Genomic DNA, 23314 nt, shown 5'->3' with positions numbered 1-23314 from the left:
TCATCTTCATAGTTTTTAATAGTTGTATAATTGCATTGAATGAAATATTCATATGATTCACATAAACATTCCATTATTACAATACTGGACTTTTGAATTATTTTGAATAGAACTCTGGCAAGTATGTTTGTGTGTATGATGTTTTCACATTTCAGATTATTCTTATAAAGTACAGTCCTAGAAGAGGTATTAATGTGTCAATGGTGGTAACCATTTTATACCTAATACATATTACTAAATTTCAATTCGTAGTTTGTCCAAAAAGCAACAACAACAAAAAAGTTGTACAGACTTTGCCCTGAAAATCATACAATCCAGTCGATGAAATAAGACATACACATGTAAAAAGAGAACTCACTATATCAATGACAGGGATTCAGGGAAGAAAGAGCAAGATCATTTTCAGCAGGAGTAGCTGAAGAGTAAGGGTTTTGAGTCTTAGGACATTCATAGTTGTGGATGATTTGCAATGAGAGAACATCAAGGCTGATAAATAGTGTGATAAGAAAGAAAATTAAGCAATCTAAGGAATTCCCTGTGACTCAAAGCACCACATGAATAAATGCAACTCATTAGCCTGATTCACATAGAGTGCAAATTCCTGAAGGATAGTACCATTACTAGTAATAGTTATTCACCTTGTCCTTGAAATTTCCTCTTTCCTTGTTACATTTGATATGATACCACGCAGGTTCACCTCCTCCACCTCTAACCAGTCCTTCTCTTCTTTCTTTCAAGCTCTTCCTCCAACAACTCCTGTAAATAAAGCACTTCTCAAAGATCTCTTTCAGTCCTTTTGTACCTTTATATTCTTTCTGTAGGTAATGTCACACTTGATATGTTGGCTCTAACTATAACTTCTTGCTTCTAACTCCCTAATCTCCAATATCCAGCTCTCAAATGTCTTTTTTGGCCCCATCCATACATACATTACCACCTGCCACTGACAGCATTTAAAATTCATCTCCAAAAACGAACTCTTTCTGTGTTCTCCAGATCATTTGAGAGCACTGCAGTTCAGAAGAACATCATCTTTGCTGGCTCTTTCATCTTCATAATTCACATTCAGTGAAGTTTCCAAATTTGGTCCTAACAACACAGCAAATCCAGCTTCCTTCTATTGTAGGCCATCAAAATCCCTCACCTAGACTACTGCAAGGATTCCTATCTGATCTGCTTGCCTCTGGACTCATTCCCCTCAATCTGTGCTCCCCACTACTACCAGGTACCTTCCTAAAGCACAGAGTAGATTATGTCACTTGTCTATCCAAGAACAGATCTAATTGGCAGGCAGAGTTGAATCCAAACAAATTGATGTGTCTCCCCTGGTCCTTTATTATTTAGAACCTTTCTACTTCCCTAATTCTGTCTCCCCACCCTATGACTGAAAACAGACATGGACTTTCAGCAAGCTGAACCTTTTCTTCTGCAACTACCTTTAAAGTGAACACTCACACACTCTGGACTACTGAAATCATATACAATCTTTAGATCCAACGAACTTGCAAAAAACTTTCCTAGACCTCTGTCTCCTCAGTTTGAACTCCTATATTCTAATTTCCTGTATTCTGCAGCACAAAGTAATTTACATTCCTATCTTGTATAACTACAATGTTCCCTTTCTGAAGGCCAAATTAAGAAATTCAATAAATGCAGGTATGTTTTCAATTCTTAATCTCTCTGGCCAAAGGCTGAGATTCTTCTTGCCACTTGGTAAATGGCTATTAGATAAGGATCACCAGCTAAAACTAAAAGCCTTCAAGATGCTCAATAGAATCTTCATCTAATAGGTGTGGAGAAGAGAAGGAGAAAAAAAAGGGAAAAAGCTTTGAGAGGTTACCAATGATTTTTCTTTCTAATCAGCCCTAGGGCATATCTTCAAAATGAAGCCAAGATCTCTAATCACTTATTCTAGGCAGTTCATTAGCAAGAATGTGGCATTGCAAATCCAAGTTATTGTGCCTGGCTCTTTTCTCTTCATTCAAGGCCCTTTCTTAGTTTTGTTTTTTTAATTTTTATTTTATTTAAATTCAATTTGCCAACATACAGTATAATACCCAGTGCTCATCCCATCAACTGCTCTCCTTAGTGCCCATCACCCAGTTACCCCATTCCCCCTACCAACCTCCCTTTCCACAATCCTTTGTTTGTTTCCCAGAGTTAGAAGCCTATCATGGTTTGTCTCCCTCTCTAATTTTTCCCACTCAGTTCCCCTCCTTTCCCTTATAGTCCCTTTCCCTATTTATTATATTCCCTTTCACTATTTTTTATATTTCCTGTATGAGTGAAACAAGATGATGATTGTCCTTCTCCAATTGACTTATTTCACTGAGCATAATACAATCCAGTTCTATCCATGTCGAAGCAAGTGGTGGGTATTTGGTTTTTCTGATGGCTGAGTAATATTCCATTGTTTATATAGACCACATCTTTATCCATTCATCTGTCAAAGGACATCGTGGCTCCTTGCTTAGTTTTAAAGTGAAAACTTGAAGTTCACAAGAGTCCCAAGCTGCAAGTGTTCCTCAATCCCTTGTCACTCCACATGAGGCTGACTGGTGTCCTAGCATGCCTGAGATGCCCTGGCCTTCAAAGAAATCTGAGGTATGATAGAGGGGAGAGAGGGAAGGGAACTTGCAACTAACACTCCAACTTTATTTACCACTTACCCTGGGAAAGTACTGAGCTAATAAAAAGAGGAGGAAAAAAACCAAGTTATTTAAAGAGCAGGAGCTAAAACATCAGAAACATAAACTAATGTTTCTAAATTAAAAAGGGTGTGGAGCAGGATTTTTTTTCAAAGTAGATGCTATATCTTAAGAAAGCTGGGTTTTAAATGATATTTTTGAACGATCTATACTGCCTTGTTTATTAGAATTCAGGGTTATTCACAAGACCCATTTCTGACTTCCTGGGTTCATGACATTGGGTGGCAGTGTGTTTTTTCCATTTGCGTAGTAGAGGCAGGTTAATGATAGTATCTGCTTTTGCCTGAAATGACACTGGTAGAAGAAACACATTAAAATGATGAGGATAAATGGGCATGTCTCATTAAAACCAGTTCTTCCTGCTATTCCTCAGGCTGAATTTCCTGAAATTCTCTTATTTGTTCAAAAACTGCACATGTTGTTGGATTAAATGTATGAAAATAATAAAATAGCCAGCGAATGATAAAAGCAATCTCTAAGGCTGACTATATTTAATCAACTAAAATGAAAGAGAAAGCTAGAAGACAGAAGAGTGGTGCCTGAAGCTTTCCCTGAATCACCAAATCGGCCAGTTATTCCAGCCTGATATACATACACCAACAGATGACAATCCCAAGAGAGAAGATTGTATACAGAACGTCTCATGTTTTGAAGTCTGTTGCTTGTATTTGCAAAGTTGAATGTAGAACTATCATTTTACCAATAACTAGCTCAGGAAAGAAAAAAAAATCAATACATGGTCCCTTTTTCTCATTGACTACTAAGGAACTGACTGTTTATGATTCAGTAAATTAAGGCATTTTGGATAAATGGCAGAATTGGAATCTAATGAATGCATTTGTCAAATCTAGGCTAATGTTGATAGATAAATATCTGATTGAATATTATCTAGCTACCTGTAAATAAGAGCCGCATACAACATGGAGTGGAGAAACCGTATCTCAAGACAATCGCAAATCATTTCTTTTTTTCAAGTGTAATAAGGTACTTATTATGCTGTTTAGAGTAGTACATGTGCAGGCTTGGAGCCCTAGCTTTGTATGTCCACAGTCAAGGGTTCAAATCCTGGCTCTGCCAAGCACTTACCAGCTCATGATTTCAGGAAGTTGACCTAACAATCACTTTGTACCTCAGTTTCCTCTCTTGGAAAATGAGGTTGATAATATCTATGCTATGGGATTGTTATAAAAGTTGAGAGAATGCCATAAATCATGCTAAGCTCAGTGTCTGACATATGATACATTATCAATAAATGTGGGTTTTTTATAAATATTATTATTAGTGAAGCTGAAAAACTGAACAGTCTAGACAGTGCTCTTAACTTCAGATTCTACGGGAAGTTTATAGAATAATCTAGTTCAAACACACACACACAATGAAAATATTTCCCTCAGTGTTCAACTGTGCTTGATACTTCTCTGATTCACTTCCATGGTCCATTTTGGTGCAAACACAACCCTATAGCGAAGAACCCCCAGGAGAATCAGAAACTGTTTTATATATTAGTGGGGTTTTGTATGAGTTAACACCATTGAATGGAATGGGCTTTGTATAGAATCTTATCAATTATGTTCCTTTATGATGGTTTTTCTAAACAGAGATTTACTGAAGGATTTCTGTGGTGACTTGGCAAACTATAAGTATTTTATTTCTAAATCTTTTTATGTCTTTGTAAAGGTCATGGACTAGGTCTATGTAATTCTCTTTGCAGCACCACATGCAATTGGCTGCTTAGGAAATGCTTTTTGAGATGGTGAAGAGCTCTGTTTTTCATTAAGTGGCTTTGAACTTTGGCACTGCAAGTCCTGACTCTGGATTTACCCTTCACTTTACCACATAATTCAATTCAAACAGCAAAGTGATTATGTTCTCTCTCTAGTACATGTTGGCGGGGCTAGGGGGATGGGCAAGGAGAGTGTTTCCCTCTTGTGCCTTCTCCTGTACCTTTATCAAGCCAGTCCATTCTAATGAAAGGATTTCACTCTTCCCTAAACTTCCTTATTCTGACTCTTCTTTTAACTTTATGCTTCAACACCTTGTGGTGAGGCTAGGGGGAGAAAAGACCAGTAAGTCAAGAATGGGTTAGGAACATAATCCTCTACCATGCTGCAGAAAAGAAAAAGGGAGTTGGCTGAACTCCAAAGGTCAAATATATACAGATTTTCTTATGGGAAAGGAATTTCAAACCTGTTTAAAAATCTTCTAAACTGAGTTTACAATCCCAGACTACCAAAATTAACCACCCAGTTGAGTCATTCTGCTATTTCCCTGAGTTATGTTAGATTGATTAGCTTCTCCAGGGTTATCTATTATCAGATAAACAAAGCAATATATTTTACATGAATACTTTTCTACCAAAATGGCAATGTGGAGCACAGGAAGCTTAAGAGATGCCCTCTGGGACTGCCCAAGTTTGTTCATAGATAGAAAAAGCAAATTAGCCTCATGAATGTACTTTTCAATGCAATACTGTGCAAGCTGAAACAAACATACAGTCTTTTTTCCTCACTTTTTTTTTTTTAATGTTTCTAAATTATGTTAGAATTTAGGGCTTCCAGTTAGATTGAAGGTTGGTTGAGAAGGATGATAAATCGTGGGGGGAAGAACTCTTACAAAAATGCTGTTGTACTCGATAAAAAATCTCTTTCATTCCAGAATTTCATTTATCAGAATGGTGAGGCAACCAGTGTTATGGGGATTCTCAAGTCTATTTTATTCAACACCTAGGCCTCCCATTTGAGTTTATTCTGCTTTGTAATGGAAAACATACATTTTTCTGATCACCCCTATTTTACCAATAGGATAAGGAAGAATAAATTTTGATTTGATTTTGATTTTTAGGACTTCCATAACTTACTATTACTTCAGCTTACAATCAGGTATCCCCTATAGCTTGGAGTAATCATCACATTATAAATATATCTATCTGCATATCCCATTTGTTGTGCCAACATCAACATATACATAGAGACACAGAATGTTAGGGTTACTAAAAAGAGTCTTAGAGATTATCCACTCACTTTATTTCAGAAGCAAATAAACTGGGGTTCAGGGAGGTTAGTCATTTCCCCCAGAAAAGCTTGTATCTGACCCTCCACTCCCACCCCAAATTCCAGTCCAGTATGATGCTGTGGATGGAAGAAAATAATACTACTGTGTACTGAATATTGTATGAAGCTTCCATGCCTTTTAACTCATTCAAACACACTCAACAATTTACTATCATATATATTATCTTTTCAGCTTTATATATAGAGATGTCTTAGTGTGGCCTAAGTTCACATATCCAGACAATAACATTTTTTACAATCCTTGGGCATATTTTTGAAATAACACTAAAAATGAAACTTATGAATATAATTTAGTTTATAATAAATGATAAATATGCGTTCACACTCTCCAAAGCTGCTTTTATTGGTATCGGTACCAAAAGCACCAGCTGTGATTCTACTATGGAGAAAGAAGAAAAGCACTCTAAGGGCAAGAATCACTCTAGGAAGAATGCCCTTAAAACGTTCCCCAAAACATTTGTATTCAGCCATAAATATGAATAACTGAACTGGAGGGTTTTAACGACAAAATTCTCAAACCATTGATGAAGTGATGTGTCCTATTTTCAGGCAGATAATACCATAATAGCAAAGAGAAAAGATATCTAATTTGTGTCTGGGACATTTAAATTAAATCCAATGACAAAGAACTGCTGAAATGTCCTTCTTCCTGTAGTCATTCTCTCTCATTCTGATCCTAAAACTCATCCCTCAGCCTGCTGGGGTTTGGTGGGACACTTCATGCATCCTGCCACTTTTTCTCCTCTGACTTCTACCGAGGCCTCAGTAAAGGTTGCTTGTCCCTCCTATAGCCAAAAAGCCAAAAATCTTATTTAGATCAACTCATGGATCTCAACCTCCAGGTGGACACCAGTGCTTCAGTTTTGTAAACAGCCATATTCTGAGCCCCAAATGAGTTTCTAGTTAACTAGATAACTGTGTATATATATTTATATTTATATTTATATGTGTCTATAAGATAAAACACATACATATATATAATATGTATATGTATATTTTTTATATGTGTCTATATTTTTTAAAGGTCTTTTTTCTTAAGTAAACTTTACCCTCAATGTGGGGCTCGAACTCACAATCCTGAGATCAAGAGTTGTATGTTCTACTAACTGAACCAGCCAGGCAGCAACATTTCATATATATTTTATATATGAAATACAGGTAGCTTTCATTCCTATTATCTTAGAGATTTAAGTTGTTAAAACAAAATGCATAAATATATGCCCAGAAAGTGAGCAACATGTTCATATATTTTTTTAATTTCCTAAAATATCAAAGCATCAATAACCACTCAAAGAACTAACATTTACCATTTATTTTATTTTTTTCAGATTCAAGTATGGCTTTATCTGGAAAACACACTCCCTCTAAGCAAAAATGGTTGCTCTGTCACTGTGATGAAGTTTACATTGTCTTGTCAGGTTAAATCTGCAAAGAATGCTGTCTATAAGCAGGAAAATAAGATAGAAATGACAGTAAACTAACTTCTTTTAAGAAATATGATGAGCATAGCTTCCTTTCCCTTGTATTTTCTTAAAAACCATGTAAATAATATAAAGGTATCTTTGCTTCAAACTTGGAACTGTGACAGCCCCAAAAAGAAGAATGGGAATGATTCTTTTCCATGGTCCCCAGGTCCAGCCCAGGATTGCCTTTTCATACAAACTGGAAAAAAGTCAAGAAAGAGATAAATGAATGAGTTTGGAAAACACTGTTAGTTGGTCTATGAAAACCAAGTGCTTAAGAATGAGTGGGGAGGGGCAGCCCCGGTGGCGCAGCGGTTTAGCGCCGCCTGCAGCCCAGGGTGTGGTCCTGGAGATCCAGGATCGAGTCCCATGTCAGGCTCCCTGCATGGAGCCTGCTTCTCCCTCTGCCTATGTATCTGCCTCTCTCTGTGTGTGTCTCTCATGAATAAATAAATAAAATTAAAAAAAAAAGAATAAGTGGGGAGAAAGGAATGAGTCCACAGGGAAGGTAATGTTAGAGCTAAATCCAGAAAAAATTGGGATTTACAAGTCAGAGAAGATAGGGCCGTATATTTCCGTATGATGTCATGCCATGGTTACAAACTAAAAATCTCTGATTATGACTAAGGGCAAATGGCTGGCCTCTAAGATTCTCCACTTTGCCCCAGTCTCAAGGATGACTTTGGCATCCTCAGGACCAGTTTGAGTAGAACCCCAAAGATGTTAGCATCTCTAGTACAGCAATGATTATACTGCCTTGTAATCATCTGTTTGCACGTCTCCTCCACTTGAAGACAGAAGATGTATTTATATCACACTGCACCAGTGTCTGACATATTCTATATACTCATGACTAAACAAGTCAATGCATGAATAAAGATTTAACCAAGACAGCAAAGGCCTTGCAATGGCCACTCTGCCTGCAGTTTATAATCATGTTCACTAAAAAAGCTCAGAATGCCCCTATAGACAGCCAGTTCTGAGTACCCCTGAAAGATCTAAATTAGTCTAGAGGGCTCCCCAGAGTTCCAGATAAATCTTGTTTAACCAAACTTCTCTTCTCTGAAAAATAACTTCACATCCCTTAGGGAGGTTATTTAAACTGGCCCTTTCCACTGGGACTCCTCCAGCTCTTGGTCCAGGCTCCATTTCTGGAGATGCTATCATAGACATGGGTTGCTAGGTTAACTTTGGTTCACCACCAAAACAGGCACAAACCCCTGTCTCCTGCCAGCATGTTCCATTTTGGGACACCATAGTATTTTTATTCCTGATTCCTTTTTTAAACAAAAACGTATAATGTTAAATTCACAGAAAGATCATGGACTTTGGTGTCAGAGATCAGAGTTTGAATCTTGGCTCTGACACTTTCTGCTTGACCCTGGGTAAGTTAATTCCCTGAGCCTCAATTTCCTTATCTGGAAAATGGGGATAATAGTACTTAACTTCATAGGGGGTAGCAAACATCAAATCTGATACACCAACACAGTCTACCAAACAGGTATTCAGTAAATAATGACCTCATGCCTAAGAAACAGGAACATTTTTGTAATGCACAAAAGCCAACCAATTTTTCTCAAGATAGCTGGAAACAAGGCAAATGTCTGTTTAAATAGAAACATAGTAATTGTGTTAACTACTTAATTAATGTACTGGGTATATTTTTCAGCTGCTGTTTATCTTTAAAAACGTAAAATAAATTTTCTTCTTCTTTTTTTACTTTAAGAAAGGGGGAAGGAAATAAATTCACTGTCTCAGAATGGTATTTTGAGATTTATACCTGAATTGAAATATTTTGTTAGGAACGACTTTCCAGGAAAGGATGCATCATCAAGAGTGATATTGTTTTGTAAATATTGGAATGCAGCTCTGAGCAGCTGATTCATGCAGAATAGTTTCACTTTCTTGCCTTCTGACCCTGAATTCTCTAAGCTTTAAGAAAGTATCTGACTCAATAGAGAGCCTATCAAGGGATCCCGGTGGCTCAGCAGTTGAGCATCTGCCTTTGGCTCAGGGGGTGATCCTGGAGTCCCGGGATCAAGTCCCACATCGGGCTCCTGCATGGAGCCTGCTTCACCCTCTGCCTGTGTCTCTGCCTCTCTCTCTCTCTCTCATGAATAAATAAAATCTTAAAAAAAAAGAGAGAGAGAGCCTATCAAGAAGTTAAAAAAAAAAAAAGAAAGGCAAGTAAAACAACAAACTACTCATCTCCATTCAGCCCATCCTCAATAATGCACCTGTAGTTAGTAGGTCCAAATAGTGGGCATGCAGGGATAATACCCATATGGACTAATCTCTTACTTTTCTCTTTCTCTATATTCTTTTCCTATCATCTCTTAGACTTTTTCCCCTTGGTTTCCATTCAATTTATTTTTCTTCTTAGTTATATTCCTATATGCTTACTTGCCTGTAGGACTATATGAAATTACCCTTCCTATTTGTGGAGAAATATACCATCCTGATGACTCCAGGAAGTCTGCCTCTTTCAATTACTGTTTTCCAAAGTACATATTAATATGAAATTCCTTGATTCCTTCTCACCTATCAGTTCTCTCTTCCATTCAATAATCCTAAATCATCAAAATTAGATCTGTTTTATTGGTATTTAATTCACAAAATCACATTTTATCATGAGATGTAACTGTAAAGGAGAGGTATGAGACATAGAGAAGCAAAGTAATATGAACAGTATCACCCAGTTCATATAAACATAGAAAATATGCAAGTTCAGAAACTGTGATCTTAACCTTCTCTCCCAATCTCGCTCACTTCTCTCTCTCTCTCTCTTTCTCTCATACACACACACACATTCTTCAATGAGGTTAAAATTCAGTCAATGGATAATCCTAGGAGGTCAGTATCTAGTAACTTTTCTAGAAGGCAGGAATATTTACAGATTTACAATGGAAGCATGTAGGACATCCTGCCTGTAGGACAAATCCTGACACACGTGAAAATAACTTTGGCACCTCCTAATCTGTAAAAATAAACAAACAATAGCATGTTTATGTATGAAGGCCAGTTTTTTGTTTGTTTCATTTTGTTTGAGAGAGAGAGAGAGCAAGAATCTTAAGCAGGTTTCATACCCAGTGCTGAGCCTCTCATGGGGCTTGATCTCGTGACCCTGAGATCATGACCAGAGCTGAATCAAGAGTCTGATGCTTAACAGACTGAGCCCCCCAGGTGCTCCAAGTCCAGCTTTCTATAAACTGGATAATATAAATGAACTTCAGCCATTCTGAGAACACTGAGCCTAATGACTAAAGATTACTCTGGAATGGAATGCAACCCAAGTCAAAGCTTCTGGCCCACGAATCATGGCTTTGATTCCATTGCTGCGCTAATAACTTCTTCACATGGCATCAGATCCTACTGAAAGCACTCAGTAAATATATGTAAATGATTACTGAGAAGCAAAATTGATGACTATGGTCATGTTTCTTTTTTTTTTTTTTTTAAAGATTTTATTTATTCATGAGAGACCCAGAGAGAGGCAGAGACAAAGGCAGAGGGAGAAGCAGGCCTCATCCAGGGAGCCAGATGTGGGACTCGATCCTGGGACCCCAGGATCACCCCCTGGGCTGAAGGCAGACACTAAAACCGCTGAGCCACCCAGGGATCTCCTATGGTCATGTTTCTATCAATAAGTCACAATAAAACAAGTTTCCAATCCAAAAACTAGTAGCTATTCTTATTTTGAAATTAAATCGTGAATGTCTTCAGTAACTGGATTTTCTGCTTTTTAAAATTTCCCTAATAGGGACTTGAAAATGTCCACTATACACTACAGGAATCCAATAAAATACTAGCTTAGCTTGAAGTCATAGCTGTATTTTGAAAGATTTGAAAACAATATGATATACATTATAAATACAAGTTAACATAAATTAAAAATAACTATAATGAGAAACAGGGATTAAAATTTAAATGACAAATTAATTCATGATCTTCTGATAGAACTATCTCTAAGCCAGAGACAATGAACTTTCCCGGAAAGTAAAATGTTAGCCATAGATAATGTGGTGTTCTAATATTCCTAAGACAAAGAACACTGGCTACCTACAACACGGATCCCACACACACAGAGAATCTGTCCAAATTTCAAGAACTGGACAAATTAATAACCAAATATGGTTATTTCCCTCCAGCATCTTCTTCCATGTTTCTTTGTTTAGTTCTTAGTAAGCATGGAAATAAGAGGTCACCCATTCCCCAAAATGCCATTACCAACAGCAATTGCTGTTTTGAAGGGTGTCACATTTCATGTTGGATCACAGTATCCTGTTTAAAGATGGCCCCTGATTAGATAAAGGTAATATGCGTGCTTTTGTTACATTGTACTCCTGTAGAAGCAGGGATGCTTTGAGCCTCTCTCAGGAGCTATAGCAATCCAGTTACAGGGAAGTCAAGGGTTCTCTAAAGTTAGGCAGAGCCAAAATTCGCTTTGTTATTTTTTTATATACACTTTGTTTTGGAATTTGTTTTAGAAACATGTATGTTACCCTTTCCACAATACCAGACTGTGAAAAGAGTAATTGAAACAAGCCACGTACCTGTATGAAAAACTGTCTGGCAGGTACTATGAAGTGAATGATGTAGGTTATAAAATAGAAGGCAATCTATGATCCCATTTTGCCATTTTATATATAACCACTGAATGTTTAGCACATGTAGAGAGAAATTTTGAAAGTACCTGATTACTAGCAATGAGCTGGATTAAGGAAGGATGAGTTGGGTATTGTGGAATACTTTCAGTTTCTAAAACATATCTAGATAGATGTTACTATGTAATCAGAAAAATCTTGAACAAATATGATGCAGAAAATAATCAGTATATCCTATTATATACCTATGTGTATACCTTCACAAATTCAGTTGAAAATGCTAGGTCAATAAAGAGAAATATAGAGAAATAGAATAAAGTCCACTAGTTCATGACTTTTCAGAGTTTTTAACCTGCAGTCTAGATGTCTATTGAGAATAAATAGTGAGGCAGAACAAAAATGTTCATATGCATAGAATAGAACCTCCTGTTGCTCATTGTGGCATGTACCCCTGGTAACTTTTGGCCAATTTGCTTTCTAGTCAAGATATATTAGGTACTCTTTGGATATTAAAAGTGGTGGCCTGTGATTCTGACCAACGTGTATACCTTTAATAGCCATGAGGAATATGTTCATTTCAAATGTTCTATTTCTGTGGATCACTTGGGCAAATTGGTCTCAAAAGAGGAGTTGGGAGGCTGGGAGTATCAAGCACAGCTCCCCATCCCCTCCTTGAGAATCCCAGGTTCAGGATTTTTGCTCTGCAAATCCTCTGCCCAGCATAAGGGCCTCACAGTGCTCAAGGTATTCTGAATTTAATTCCTCAGTCTGGCCTGGGCTCATCCATTTCTTGCTAAATTGCCAGCTCAGTGTGGGAGTAGGGAAAATGCAAATTCATCATGCTAATCAGCCTTATGGGTCTTGAGGGTAGGAAGAAATTAAGGCCTTCATTTCAGAGACAATGAAAAGGCAAGCTGCCCTCTCTCTGCCCAAAACACACTGGAAAGTTACGCTTGAGTTTTTGTTCTTTTTGCTCAAGTCTTCAATCCTTGCCAAATAACAAATGACCTTGAGAAAGTTTACCTTTTTAGTTATTAACAGCCATTTAAAATCTACCATGCATTGTTCTATGTGATTCATATGGGAGAAAGAGCTTGCAGGGGTCGATGCCCAAGTGTAAAAAGAGGTGGAGTGGCACGGAGGAGAGGGAGCAGCCTGGCCTAGTTCCTTGTTTGGTGTAGCACTAGCTTTGCTTTGCGTGGTCCTTCATCCTTTGTGCCTATTTTTTCATATTCAGAAATGTGAGATCAGGTGAATTCATCTTCAGGAAGGAGCTTAAAGAGCATTAGCAAGCACTCTTCCCTAGTGGTTAACTTGATTTTCTTTTCTTTTTTTCTTTTTTTAAAAGATTTTATTTATTTATTCATGAGAGACACACACAGAGAGAGAGAGAGAGAGAGAGAGAGAGGCAGAGACACAGTCAGAGGGAGAAGCAGGCTCCATGCAGGGAGCCCGACGTGGGACTCGATCCTGGGTCTCCAGGATCAGGCCCTGGGCTGAAGGCGGCGCTAAACCGCTGAGCCACCGGCGCTGCCCGGGCTAGCTTGATTTTCAAATGCATGACTCGAATTTGGATGGAGAAATAAATAAGCAAGAATGGCAGGGGTAAGAGCTGTCTTCTCACCTGGTCTTGACCATCCTGCTATTAGAATCACAACATCACAACTCATTTAGAAGACTCTGGAGTCCAAATCAAGTAACTGAGATGGTAGCTCTGGGAATCTGCAGGTTGCTTTAGAAAATTGAGATTTCCTTCTATGACTTTGCTGATTTTGCAAGGTCCTTCCTTAACTTACCCTCTATTTTCTTTGTTATAAGGGACAAAAATGTTTTAGTGTTTTCAAAATAGAAGATAAATCAAATTGTGGTGTCTTTGAGGTATTATGAGAGTCAAGAAAATATCAACACACAGTTAATATATTATGCTTCTGGATCTAAATTCTAGTCCTTAATGTTGCCACATATTAACATTATGTTTTGGGTAAAGTTTCTTCACGTCTCTGAGTCTTTTTTATGTATAAAATACAATTAATATCACCTACTTCTTAAATTTGTTTTTAAGATTATACAAGTGTGTGTGAATGTACTCTACTAAACCATAAGGCTATTTTTAGAACATTATTATTAATGTTGGTTTTATGCATGACTTCCATTTCTGACATCCACAGAGCAATAGTGATCATAGGTCAAATCCCACTGCATGGACCACCAAGGAAGAACATAATTCTTTTTTTTTTTAAGATTTTATTTATTCATGAGAGACACAGAGAGAGAGGCAGAGACACAGGCAGAGGGAGAAGCAGGCTCCATGCAGGGGGCTCAATGTGGAACTCGATCCCAGGACTCCAGGATCACACTCTAAGCCAAAGGCAGATGCTCAACTGTTGAGCCACCCAGGCATCCCAGAAAACATAATTCTTATCATTGTAGTAGATTTTCATGTAAGTAAGTCCTTCTAAAATTATATACCCCATCTGCCTAAAGCATGGAACACTGTTTATGATATTAAGGAAAAATATAATCTTAGAAAAAAGCAGATGTTGGGGCACCTGGGTAGCTTAGTCAGTTAAGCATCCAACTCTTGGTTTCAGCTCAGGTTATGTTCTCAGGATAGTGACATCAAACCCTGAACTGGGCTCTGTGCTCAAGGGGGCATCTGCTTGAGATTCTCTCTCCCCTTTGCCCTCTGCCCCTCCCCCAGCTCACAAGGGCATGTGCTTTCTTTCTCAAATAAGTAAATAAATCTTTAAAAAAAAAGAAGGGGAAAAAAAAAGAAGGGTAAATATGGGTAGCTTGTCCTTTCAATAGCATATGAGGGCAGACATCTAATCAAGGGTTATTAAATTATTTAGGGAGAGTTTATTTTCTTGACTCACTCTCTTTATTATTGATGAAAGGTACAAGACTTAGTGAAGTTTCATATTAACCTGAAGAATTTTGTCTGGTAGAGATACAAATAATTTTTGTCTAGTGGAGAAGATCACCTCAAAGTTTGCAATTTATTGCCCCATAAGGTATATATTAACTACTTCTATAGATAACATAGAAATCCTATTCTAACATTTATTTATTATGTTAGAATAACAAATAATAATAATTATTATTATACATACTCAGCTCTTTAAAATGATCTCGTCATCTTACTAGATCCCTGAGTAATAAATGAGTTTGAATGAATTTTTGGACATATATTCATTTTATATATGTAAGCCATGTTTTAAATTTTTTTTAAATTATATTTTCACTGTGGTAAAAACATTTTGTTTTTGTGGAGATAGCTATAGGGGATTTGGTAGATTGTAGCAAATATTCTGGTGTTGGAAAAAAAGAATATTAGTATGTGAATGGGAAGAGAGATGGATAAATGGCAAGCTAGGAACAGAGTTTCTGGAAATTTTAAATGATGCATGTTAAAATTTCCTTTTTCTCAGTATTCCTCTCAGGGGGTATCAACATGCTGTTATATGGTTTATGGTCACAAGTTGAGGAACTTATTTAAATAGTGGCACTTTCTGACTAATAACTGGAATATATACTATATATACTATTACAACTCTACTCTGTGATTCTAAATTCTCACAGAATGAACGTCAGTGAACGTTATCATCCCCTTATGCTTTATGTTCGAGATGGTGGAGACCCACAGAGTTTCAGGGGTTACCAAAAAGACAGGTCACTGAAAATACAAACAGTATTCAGTATCCTTGACACTCTGCTAAATGTACTAACCACTTTAAGACTTATACCTGGGTGAAATGTGTCCTTGTGGAGGTCCTCATCACGTACAATATGAGACTATACAAATATTTCCAGTTGTATCCTGAAATTTCCGCATAAACTTGAGCTTTTAGGACTTAAGGTTTCAGGACCTCATTTCAATTCTGAGTAATATGAGAATATTGGGCTAACTCAAATTTCTCATTCCTCTGTGAAATGTTCTATACAAAAAAGGGAAGGCAAAAGACACATGATCAAATGTAAAACTTGGAAAACACTTATTTAAAAAGAGAGCCAGAGCAACATCTAGTCGGCTCTTTAAAAAGTTCAGCTGCAAACTAACCTTTTCAATTCTGTTTAACTACGCATTTCCTCAGTCTAGCCATAGGCTGACCCTCTCCTGCCTCATCTTTTCTTGTCCATCACCTGTGAACATGCCTATGAACATTACCTATGAACTGAAAACTCAAGTCTGAAGCAGCACCTCAGGAAACTCTGGATTAATCACCTCTGAGGTCACTTGAGATTCTTTTTCTTTTGTCTTTTTCTTTCAAGATTTTATTTCTTTAGGGACACCTGGGTGGTTCAGCAGTTGAGCATCTGCCTTTGGCTCAGGGTATGATCCCTGGATCCAGGATTGAGTCCCACATCGGGCTCCCTGCATAGAGACTGCTTCTCCTTCTGCCTATGTCTCTGCTTCTCTCTCTCTCTGTCTCTCAAAATCTTAAAAAAAAATTATTTATTTAATTGACAGAGAGAGTACAAGCCAGAGGGAGAGGAAGAGGCATAGGGAGGGGCAGAGGGTGAGAGAGAAGGAGAGGCAGACTCCTGGCTGAGCAGGGAGCCTGACACCAGAGTGATCCCAGGACCCTGAGATCATGACCTCAGCTGAAGGCAGATGCTTAACTGGCTGAGCCATCTAGGTGCCCTTTGAGATTCTAACTAGCACAACTACTTAATATGTATGTAGCAGTCAGTATCTGCCAGGCCCTGCTCTGTTCACTCATCAGATATCAATCCATTCAGATCAAGTCTGCTAACTACACAAGATGTTGGTAATTTTTTTTGTGACATTCTTTTATGGTGTCAAGGGCTGAGTCTATACCAACATAGGTGAGGTATGATGCATTGAAGGGAGGGATTCAGCACACATTTGTAATGATTTCTACCCGAACCTCCCTTGCCCCTCAATGACACAAAAGCAAAGGGACAAGAAACCAGGTCACTCCAGGTGTGCACTGCAAACATGCCATAGTGGTTTTGGCTCTAAAAGTATTCATCTTTGAGTAAGACACCCAGATCAGCTATTTATTTTGATGTAAACTATTACAGAGGAAAACATCTGGGAGAAAGGCACTCAAAAAAGCATCTGTTGAAGAGTAAGCAATCTTATGAAGCAATATTTAAACGCTGCGAGGAAAAAGAAATGCCAAATCTTCAGGTCTCCCAGTCGCCTTAGTTTTGGCCAATAGCCCAATGTACACAAATCTAAAACCTTGTGGTTGGGCCTGCCAGGAAACTCTTGTTCAGAACTGGGCATAGGTTATGTACCTAGCAGGACCTAGATTCCCAGACTGATGCCAAGATTTCTTGAACCTGAGCCTCAAAACCAAGTATTAAACACAGTAATAAGTATGTGTGATCCCAGGGCACATATATGTGCTTCTTCACCCCATCTCTCTCGCCCTGACACCTGCATTATGAACCAATCAGCACAGGTCAGAATGAGCAAACTGTCAAGAACTCTGAGAGTCACGTGCAGTGTTTGGTCTGTCTGTTTCCAGAAAGGGACAAACATCATAAGCCATGGATTTTCACCTTTTATAACTGGTTCAACTAGAGTCCACTCTTGGAAGGCAAAGCTTTTCCAATATTGCTTGTTCCTCCAGAGTCCAGACACTAATTGCTGTGTGGTGGCTACTCATGTTTCATGGTGATCACAGTGGATGTTAGATATTTTAACATATCATCTCCTTTGGTCCCAGAGCAAGTGCCCCAAAAACCATTCACTGTGGGTCCTGCTACTCTTCCCAGATCCCTACCTCCTACCCCTTGCCTTAAAAGGAATTACTACACCCTTGTCTCATCAATAACCACAGAAATTGTTAAAAATAAACATGCTTTAAAAATGTTGGGGATGTTTCATAAATTCTACTTCCATTTTCCTGCAAAGGAAACTAGAGTGATGGGGAAGAAAACATGTTTATACCTTAATTATGCAGGAAAGCAGTCAGAAGATTACTCTGAGCCCAAGGAGAATGTCAGGGGGAAAAAATCCATACAGTTAGGAACAAGAAAAATGATACCCGTCAATCCCTAAAGGGTCAGGACCACTGATTTATTCCCAGAGTTGTGAGTCTCTGAATAAAAGAAAGAAGCAAAGCAAATTTGTGTCTGGGTATCTCTAACTCTCAACCAATATGCTTTGAACAATGAGCAGCAAGCAAATCTGCATTTTGAGAAACTCTGATTTTCTTGTAGGCTCTCAAATGTAATCTTCAGAACTAACAAAAGCTGTTTAAGACTCTGAAGCAGTTCGTTTCTCAGGAAGCCTGGTTCTACACCTCTGTTTGTGGGGTCACTGTAGTTCCTCTGTATTACAGACAGTGAGTGATTGATGGAGTGAGTGACAAGATAACTAAGCCTTCCCTTTCCTGAGCTGTTCTTTTGCTAGAGTTGGGACGGGCGTTTCCTGCCTCTTCATGAGAAAGGGCACTGCACCCCAGAATCAAGTGGATCAGCATCACCAGGAACTTGTTGGAAATATAAATTCCAGGGCTCTGCCCCCCATGAATTAGGATCTCTGGGAGTCGGGCCCTGCACTCAGTGTTGTAATAAGCCCTGCTTTGCGGTCAAGGCCCCATTCCTCCCAGGGTCACAGCCTGCCAGTGGTGAGGATGGCCCTTTCTCGGAAAGAGAGTAAAGCTGGAGTCGATGTTTTATTCTCTTCCACCAGAACTCTTGCTATGACAGAATTTCCAAGTCTGGCCTTTCAAGTGTAGTCCCCAAAATGGAATGCAGCACACAGGAAGGCAGAGAGGGAAAAAAAGTCCGAGTGCCAAACAGAGAAGAATGACCTGTATGGCTAAGCTGTTTTGTCTGCATCCTGTCTAAAGGCACCAAAATTTACAGAGAATAAACTAAGGGAAGGGCAAAAAAAATCTTGGAGCTCAATGATCTTTCAAGTTTGGAGTAATTTTAAATTGAGCAATAATCTGAGCATATTTTCATCTAGTGTGTGTCTTCCACAAAGTTTTAGACTGGCTTTTACTCCCGTGAGTAATCAGCCCACATACAAACAGGTTAAAAGAAACACACATTTCATTTTCTATTTCCCACATCTCTTTTTGTATACACATCAAGGTATAGCATGTGCCAAGAACACCCTCCAAAATAACCAGGTAACAGACAGCATTGTAGACAGACTTTGGGCTTCTATGCATGGGTTCAAATTCCATCTCTGCTACTTACTGGCTATTTGAAATGTGGCAACTAAGTTACCCTCTGTAGGATTCATTCAACACTGATGCTTTGGGTTCCTATTATGCACTAAAACTATTACATACAGAATGCATACACAGTGAACAAGAATGATGCTCTAATCTCATAAGGCAAACATTCCAGAGGAAGCTTAAAAAAATCAGTCAAATAATAACATATATACAATAACAACACTATAAATAAAAATAAAGTGGGGGTAGTGGGGACTGAAAATGGGTGATAATGAAGGTGCCATCTCAAACATAGGGGTTTAGTAAAAGCCTCTGAAATATTAGAAGAGAGCTGAATAAAATGAGAGAAATCACACTATTTGGGAAAAGAACATTCCAGAGACAATAGTAAGTGCAAAGGGCCTGGGGCAGAAACGAGTGTGGCATGACTGGCACATCAAGAAGGCCAGTGCAGCCAACAGGCATAAGGGAGGATGAGAGTAGAGCTAGATCACACGGGGCCTGTAGCCAATGGCATGGATTTTTATGTGTGTGTGGTAAGAACACTTAACATAAGATCCAACCTCTTAGCAAATCTTTAAGTAGACAATTCACTATTGTTAACTATAGGCACCATGCTGTGCAGTAGATATCCAGGACTTAACTCATCTTGCAAAATTGAAGCACAGTTCCATTTAACTAACACCTTTCCTATTTCCCCTCCCTCCACTCTCTGGCAACCACCATTCCACTCTTTGCTTCTAGGAGTCTGGCTACTTTGGATTCCTCATATATGTGGTATCATGTAGTATCTGTCCCGTGTCTGGTTTGGTTTTGTTGGTTGGTTGGTTTATTAATTAATTAATTAATTAATTTATTTATTTATTTATTTAGTGTGATAGAAACACATTGGAGATTTTTAAGCACGAGAATGTTAGCACCTGGCTTAGACTTTGAAAGGATCGTTCCAGCTGCTGTGTAAGGACTCGCTGTGGAGCTCACATTAGGGAGCAGAGAATCAGGGAAACTGGAGAGAGATGGTGGTGCCTTGGACAAGCTGTGGAGGAGATGAGAGAGGACAGGTAGAAGGTTTTTCTGTTGGAGTCGATGACTGCCAGGTTTCTGCTCTGAAGAACAAGGTGAATGGTAACCTGGTTTTGTGAAATCAGGAACCCAGAGAGGGAAGCAGCTTTGGGGAAGGGAAGGAGTGTAAATGAGGAGTTGCTTTGGAGGGGTTGAATCTGAGAAGCCTATTTCCTAATCTTCAGTGTGTACAGCAGACAGCTTGTAGGTGTGCAGAGCATTAAACGGATATAGTACATGTGAAACCCTGAGCACAGTATAAGGCGTGTAAGAAATATGCTGGAAATCAACAGTGAGGAGAGACATCGCATCTCAGACCTTCAAGGGAGGCTTGAGTGTTGTTGTTTTTATCAGGCTGGAGTAAGATCATTTAAGAACAACGAAACTGGTTGCAATAAATAATCAACCAGCGTTACCTCAACACTTCTTTTTTTTTATTTATTTTTTTTCTTTTTTTTCAGATTTTATTTATTCACGAGAGACCAGAGACACAGAGAGAGAGGCAGAGACACAGGCAGAGGGAGAAGCAGGCTTCATGTGGGGAGCCCGATGCGGGACTCAATCCCAGGACCCCAGGGTCACGCCCTGAGCCCAAGGCAGATGCCCTACTGCTGAGCCACCAGGCGTCCCTACCTCAACACTTCTTAAAGAAAACCACACTTCATGCTTCTAACCCATACATTTAAACACACAGGAGGGAACAATGATGAGAACCCATGGCTCTGGGCCAGACAACTCGAGTTCAATGTCTAGCTCCACCTTTTGCTATATATGTGACATCAGAGAAGTTATTTATCTAACCTCCCTGACACTGAGTTTCCTTATCTGTCTATAGGTATAACACCCACATCACAGGGCTCTTGGAAACCTTCAGTGGGAAAACATAATTTTCCTTCAGTGCTACTAAGATTTCTTTTAGCTGTGTAAAACATCTACCAGTGTTAATGAAACTCCGTACTAACAATTGTCAAATAAAAGAAACTAAATACTTCCAAAACATTGTGCATTGCATTAACTTAGGACCCCTGAAAAAGATGTCAAACTTTATTGACCAGAAGAGAGATCTTTATTTAGTCTCCACTTACTTATCTTTTTGGCTGTTACATTCTTTATTTTAGAAGACATTATTAAATAAACGCATCGATTCATGGCCTATGGTGTCTTTTGACTTCAGTCACACACAATAATAGCCTTGTTTAAAAAAGTCAGCAATGAAATCTGAGAGAACACACACATTCTATGTTAGAGACAAGGAAAGACCCAAGAGTTAGTAGGATAGGATACTGAACGGAAACACTGCACAATTAGGAAATGATGTCTTTCTTTATGCCATCTTATCCCATTTAGGGATCTGTTAGTAAAGAGATTTTTGTACCTCCCTCATCTATTATATACACTTAGTGAAGTAGAAGTTACTAAGCATCTTCTATAAAGCAGATTACCAGTTGCTTTCATAGATCGCCTTCTTTATTCCTAAAAGTACAACGATTTATTATCATCCCCATTTTACATATTTGCAAGCAGGCTTAGAATGATCAAATGTGAAAGCCAACAGAGATGTGCATTTAACCCTAAGTTTAAACCCAGATTTCTCTATTTCTAAAGCCCATGTATTTTCACATTTACATCAGCCACATCACTAATAATAAAGATTTAAAAAGAAAGAAAACAATGGCTCACAGTCTGTATGTCCTTTGTGTGCATGTGTGCATGTGTGTGTGTGTGTGTGTGTGTGTGTGTCTGGTCTAAAAAGGCACATTCAAATTTATAAGTAATTGGAGTTAGATTTTTTTTAAAAAGTCACCTATGGGGTTTTTTTTAAAGATTTTTATTTATTCATAAGAGAAACAGAGAGAGAGGTAGAGACATAGGCAGAGGGAGAAGCAGGCTCCCTGTGGGGAGCCCGATGTGGGACTCGATCCTCAGACCTGGGATCACGACCTGAGCCAAAGGCAAACGCTCAACCACTGAGCCACCCAGGCATCCCACGTCTAAGGTTTTAAAACATCAGCTGTATTTGCTCTAGCACTTAGGTATCTACTGAAAGAAGAAGGTCAATAATTTGGCATTCATTTTATGTATGTATTATTATTTTAAGCTTAATATACCTCTTGTACAACATTGAAAGATGTCATAAATTATAAAGTCCCAAGAACCAATCTTTGGGTAATGAGAATAAATGACCTTTTTTTGAATACCAATAATGGGCCAGACTCTCTGGTAGGTACTTATTATAAATGATCTCTAATCCTCAAAATATTCCTCCAGAGAAGATATTATTACTGTTGCCACTTTACAGTTGATGAAATTGGGACTTTAAGAGGGATGTGACCTGTCACAGGGCCCAGGGCTATTATGTGATAGAGCTGAAAGCAAAGGCAGGTCTATCTGAACCTCACAGTCATATCCTTCTTTTGTTGCCTATGGTGCACAAGATTAAATAATCTTCCCAGCAATATTGAATATAAAAAGAAAATTTAGACAATCTCAGGTAAAGCATTATTACTCGATATCCTCTGAGAATGAAACCTCTCACTGTACTTTGTGTCATATTTTATAATATTTGTATGTTAGTTATTTATGTCAAGAGCCACATCTGACCCATTTTATAAGGCAGAAACGGAGTCTGAATTATATTTCTGTACAGAGTAGATATCCAAACTCTGAGAATATGGGTTTCATCCAAACTACATGAAGACAGTGTGTGCAACGGGAAATCCTAAAGGAGGGAAGAGTGCACCTGTCACAGAGGTTCCAGCTCAGCACAGCCCCTTCTGTGTGGCTTTCTGGCTGCCCAGGACTTACTTTCTCAGATGCCTCAGTGCCCTAATCCCACTCTCCTGTCTGTTCTCAGCATCACATTAGATCTGAGGAGACTGGCCTACTGCATTTACCAAAGAGCCAGAAAACCTCTATTTTAGTCTCATTTCCACCCCGCACAGACCAAACACTCCCAACAACCCTATATATGCTAAAATCTGCTCCTTTCTCATAAAATTGAAGAAAGACAGGGCTGGGAGGTTTGACAGGAACAGTGAAGAACACCATAGAATACAGTTAATGCGTTAGCTCGCCTGAGTATTTGAGGTTGTGCAGATTATCTGAATGATCCCTTATGATCCAAAGGCAAGGGGCAAAAAATACAAATTAAGGGTTTATCAGAGATCCCGCTTGTACTATGCAAAATGCATGTATGTGTATTTATAAAGATTCAGCTCTTTTCCAAAAGAAGCAAAA

General features: G+C 38.5%; 1 protein-coding gene across 24 annotated transcripts in view; it reads right to left on the bottom strand.

The window, feature by feature from the left end:
- Nucleotides 1-23314, bottom strand: part of SLC8A1 (solute carrier family 8 member A1) — a 377788-nt gene that overhangs the window by 199880 nt on the left and 154594 nt on the right. The window lies entirely within an intron of this gene.

This window comes from Canis lupus, chromosome 12 (genome assembly GCF_048164855.1).
Source record: "Canis lupus baileyi chromosome 12, mCanLup2.hap1, whole genome shotgun sequence".
Taxonomy (NCBI): domain Eukaryota; kingdom Metazoa; phylum Chordata; class Mammalia; order Carnivora; family Canidae; genus Canis; species Canis lupus.
Note: the sequence above shows the minus strand (reverse complement) of the source record. Positions and strands in the feature narration are given on the sequence as shown.